This window comes from Lactuca virosa, chromosome 4, assembly GCF_052849685.1.
Source record: "Lactuca virosa cultivar CGN04683 chromosome 4, Lactuca_virosa_CGN04683_v6, whole genome shotgun sequence".
NCBI classification, from domain to species: domain Eukaryota; kingdom Viridiplantae; phylum Streptophyta; class Magnoliopsida; order Asterales; family Asteraceae; genus Lactuca; species Lactuca virosa.
In genome coordinates, this window is record NC_136429.1 from 172,663,557 (window position 1) to 172,668,981 (window position 5,425).

The 5,425-nt window shown below is 37.5% G+C and overlaps 1 non-coding gene across 1 annotated transcript; it reads right to left on the minus strand.

Moving 5' to 3' along the window:
- Window positions 1-583: 583 nt before the first annotated feature.
- On the minus strand, window positions 584-690 carry LOC145110495 (small nucleolar RNA R71). Its single transcript, XR_013709874.1, has one exon. It is a non-coding gene; the product is annotated as a small nucleolar RNA R71 (small nucleolar RNA).
- Window positions 691-5,425: the final 4,735 nt, after the last annotated feature.

Sequence of the window (5,425 nt, forward strand, 5' to 3'; positions counted from 1 at the left end):
AGGGAGAATAGAACGTGGGAAAAATTCAAACCCCAACCTAGATCCGGAGGTTGAAACTGCTTCCTCTAGTGATACCGAACCCGAACTAGAACCCGATTCTAGCCCCGACCCTCGCCAAGAAATTCCCAAAATACCACCCCAACAACAAGATCCACCCATCATAAACCAAATTCTAATAGAGGACGGAGAAGAACCCCTCGAGAGAAACTTGAGACAAATGATGGAAACCAATGTCACGCAAACCCCAACCGGTATCAATTACCCAAATTTTGGAGGGTAGTTCATAATTGAAGTCAAACCTAGTTGATCACCTTCCAACTTTTCATGGATTGGAGAATGAAGACCCAAACAAACATTTAAAGATGTTCCATATCATTTACACTAGCATGAAGCCACAAGGGTCAACCGATGAGAAAAATATTGGAGAGTGAAGACCCAAACAAACATTTTAAGGGCATTCCCATTCTCATTGGCCAATAGAGAAAAAGATTGGTTATTTTATCTTCCACCGGGATTGATCAAATCATGGACCGACATGGCAAGAGCTTTCCTGGATAAGTTCTATCCCGCCTCAAGAGTCTCAAGTCTTAGAAATGAGATTTGTGGAATCCGCCAAGGTCAAAATGAGATTTTCCATGATGATTGGGAGAGATTCAATAACTTGTGTTACAACTGCCCACAACACCAAATTCTGGAACAAGTTCTCATTCGACGTTTTTATGAAGGATTGTTACTAATGGAGAGAAGATTAGCTGATGCCTCAAGTGGTCGGGATGTCTTCAGTAAAACTCCTCAACAAACAAGACAACTCTAAAACACCATAGCCACCAATTCTCAACACTTTTCCCCCCACCAAGACATGAAGAAGGATACACATCAAAAAGTCAATGAAGTGGTGACATCAAACCTCGATTCACAACTTAAGGATTCGACATCTGTTGTACAAAAGTTAGCCATGGGACAAACTCCACAAGTGATGGTTTGTAGAATACATGCAATAATGCTACATCCCATATATGTGTCCCATTCTTCAAGAAGATGCGGAACATGTTAATGCCATGGGAGAGTTTCAAAATTTCCACAACAAGCCATCCGGTTACCAAAATGCCTACAATTGAAGTTGGAAGCCAAATCCCAATATGAGCTACAACCCAAGACCATTGCCTCAAAATGATTTGGTTACACCTTCTTACCCACGACAACAACCCCATTACCAACATCCACAACCACACTATCAATCGAAACCACACCCTCCACATCATCACCAACAACCTCATCAATCCCAACCTAGTAGCTCAGGAATGTGCTCTTGAAGACATTGTCAAATCTCTTGCCACTAGCACCCAACAATTCAAAAAAGAGACAAGGACTAGTATCTCCAACCATGAAGAACAAGTGCGAGATATAGTTATATCCTTGAGCAAGTTGGAGTCACGTGGCAAATTACCTTCTCAAACCGAAAAGAACCTAAATGTCAATGTGGTAGCCTTGAGAAGTGGTAAACAAACCAGATAGAGTAGCTCAAAGAAGAAGTAAAGGGAAGATGAGGAAGAAATGGAGATCCCTCCCATTGAAGATCCTATTGTCAAAAGTGATGTGCAACTCGGTGCTCAAAAGAAGACTACCCCTCTAGTCACTCCAATAGCCACTCAACCACCATTTGCCTCCCGATTTGCAACTTCAAAGAAGAATGCGGAGGAGAAATAGATCTTGGACACCTTCTGAAATATGGAGGTAAAAATTTCATTACTTGATGAAATCAAACAAATTCCTAGATATGCAAATTTTTTGAAAGAACTTTGCACAAACAAAAGAAAATTTAAGGAGAACGAAAAGATTTCAATGAACGAAAACACATCCACGGTTTTACAAAAAAAAACTTCCACCTAAATGCAAAGACCCGAAATATTTATGAGTCCTTGCAAATTTGGGGATGTTACCTTTAGTAGTGTCATGCTTGATCTTGGTGATTCTATTAATATCAATCCATATTCGGTATACGAATCGTTAAATGTTGGTCCTTTACACGAAACGAGTGTCATAATTTCACTTGCGGATAAATAAAGTGTTTTTCCTATAGGTGTCTTGGAAAATGTTTTGGTGCAAGTAAATCAATTGGTCCTTCTGGTGGATCGATTACGGACATCAAAGGATTGAGCCCATCCACTTGTATGCATAAGATTTTGATGGAGGACGAATGCAAGCCAAGCGGGGATGCACACAAAAGATTGAATCTCCCTATGATGGAAGTTGTGAAGAAAGAAATATTGAAGATGCTTGGTGTGGATGATCTATCCAATCTCGGATATCAAGTGGTTGAGCCCGGTACAAGTGGTACCAAAGAAGATGCGAATCACGGTGGTTGAGGACAACAAAGGTATGATGGTCCCCACATGTGTTCAAAACGGGTGGAGAGTATGTATTGACTACCGAAAGCTTAGTGAAAGCACGAGAAAAGACCCTTTCCCATTACCTTTGATTGATCAAATGTTAGAAAGGTTGACCGGGAAATCTCATTATTTTTGTCTAGACGGGTATTTTGCTTTTCAAAAAATCCCGATAGCACCGGAAGACCAAGAAAAGACAACCTTTACATGTCCATTTGGCACTTTTGCATACTGGAGAATGCCATTCGGATTGTGTAATGCCCCAGCTACATTCCGATGTTGTATGGTTAGTATTTTCACGGAATATGTCAAAAACATAATTGAAGTTTTTATGGATGATTTTGTAGTATACAAAAACTCATTTCAAGATTGTTTGACCAACCTTACAAAGATTTTGAAAAGATGTATTGAAACAAATTTGGTTTTGAATTTTGAAAACTGCCATTTTGTGGTGAGTAAAGGTCTCATTAAGAATGGAATCGAGGTAGAGAATGAAAAAATTGATGTTATTTAAAGCTTACCTTAACCTACTTATGTTCGAGAAGTTCGTTCTTTATTAGGTCATGCGGGTTTCTACCGAAGGTTCATCAAAGATTTTTCCAAGATAACAAGACCAATATGCCAAATCTTGCAAAAGTGATGCAAAATACTATGTGTGGGATGAACCTTATTCGTGGAAACATTGTCCCGATCAAATCATTAGGAGATGTGTGCCCCAACAAGAACATAAATCCATTTTGCAATTTTGTCGTGAACTTGATTGTGGGGGACACTTCGGACCAAATTAAACTTTAAGAAAAGTTCTTGAATGTGGATTATTTTGGCCAACCATGACACACGATTGACATTTGTTTTGTAAAAGTTGTGAACGGTGCCAAAGAATGGAGAATATTTCTCAAAAGAACCAAATGCCACAAAATCCAATCCTTGTTTGTTAAGTTTTTGACGTATGGCGGATTGATTTTATGAGCCCATTGCCCATTTCATTTGGTAACGTTTACATCTTGCCCGCAGTTGATTATGTTTCTAAATGAGTTGAGGCCAAGGCCACAAGTGTTGGATAAGGTGTCTAAGTCCATAACTATTTCTGGTATGTACTTGACCCGACCCGGCATGGTCCATTTGGGTTGCATGGCACCATGCAATTGGATAAACTAAAATGAGAGAAATAACACTTATGGTTTATTAATATATTATAAGTTCTAATATATCAATAATATTATTTAATTAGTTTGATCAAGAATTAATTTAGAATTAATTAAGTGATCAAAAGATAACTAATTAAATATATGGGTAGATTATGTAAATCTTCCATATCTTATATAGTGGGCTAAGAGGCTTCATGGATTATCAAGTTGGGTTCCACCCATAGGATGCTCCATGGATGCTTCATGGGAGTTAAAAACTCATGGGTCATGGAAATGAAGAGTCATGACACATTAGGGTTTACATGGTGTAACCCTAGATGTGTCAACACTATATAAGAAACCCATTCTCCACCAAAATTGGCTACACATAAGAAACAAGAGGGCTAGAGCCGATTTTGCAAGTGTAAGATTCTCTCAAAGTTTACTCCTTTGCATTTGGTGTTGTGTGAAGCATTTGAGGCATCACACTTGGGGTGCTAGGCTCACAAGGTTTCAAGGATCATAATCAACAACAAGGTAAGTTATTCTATCTTTCATTCAAGTTAAAAATGTTCCCCATGTATGCTAGATAGGAATATAACCTTGGAATTCAACTTTGCATGATTATTAGACAAACATAGATCCAAGGTTATTAGGGTTGCATGTACACTCAGGAAGTGTTAGAATGCTCAAAACCCATCAGTGGTATCAGAGCCTAGGTTTGTTTGTTGTTTTTTTTTTGTGTGCAAATAGCTTGAAAAAAAATCGTTAAATTACAAGTTTTTTTTTAAGTGTAATTTTTGATTCTTGAAAGTGTTCATATTCATGTTCTTGAACTTATGAAGATTAGATGATCATAGGAATTGTTTGTAACCTTCATGGTAGTTTAATTCATGATCATAATGTGTTTTAATGGAGTCCATAACTTGTCCTCAAGTTATGGAAAACCAAAAGTTTCACTTTTATTAAAGCCATTAAAAGAACACAAGAGTTATAAAAATGAAGAGTCTTCATTTTTATTACTCAATTAATTCATAAGTTATAAGAAATGAAAAGTTTTGGAAGTTTACAAAACTTGCCCTCAAGTTTTGGAACATGTAAAGTCTTGATTAAAACTTTATTTCCAACCCCTAGAATTTTAAAAGTTAAAATTCAACCCTTATACTTTATAATATTATAAGTTTAATAATATTTATATATGTATAAGATCAAGTCGTCTTACCGCTAGTACGCCTCATTCACGAAGCCGGTCTATAAGGGGGTATAAGGTTGTTGCCTATAAAATGGCAACTTAATGGGTGTCCACTCTCACCCACTGCTTCCTTGATCGGTGGAGGGTCGTTAGCCGAACGGGTAAGACAAGGACTTATAAATTCTCATTAAAAGTATGATGAATATTATAAAGTAACTAAATGCTTTTATTAAATTCCCAATCTTAGTTACTTTAGGAAAATGTGAATAAGGTGCTAATCCATGAAATTACACTTTACACTTTGTTTAAGTCGTTGGTGGAGCGTGTGTGGTTAACCGGCACACTAACTTGGACTTAACAAGGTAGGTAAAGGGTGACTTAAGGTTTACCATAGCATCGGTGGAGCGTGTGTGGTTTACCGGCACATCGATTGAGTGATAAACCTTGAGGGTACCAAGTGATTTGCATGGTTATTTCACACCTCGTTTTGTGATCCTCGGTATCCCAGTCACAAAACTTGGAGGGCACACTCGAGATTGAAACATGCCTTTGAAAAGTTCATTGAATCTCAAAAGAATCTAGGAATTTCTATGAACCAATTAAAAACCTAATAATTATATTTCATTTTTCATGGTGGAAATTGGTGAATCGTCATTCACCTACCTTTCAAATATGTTATAGCTTGGATTACGGCATACCTCTTCTAAGTTATAATATAT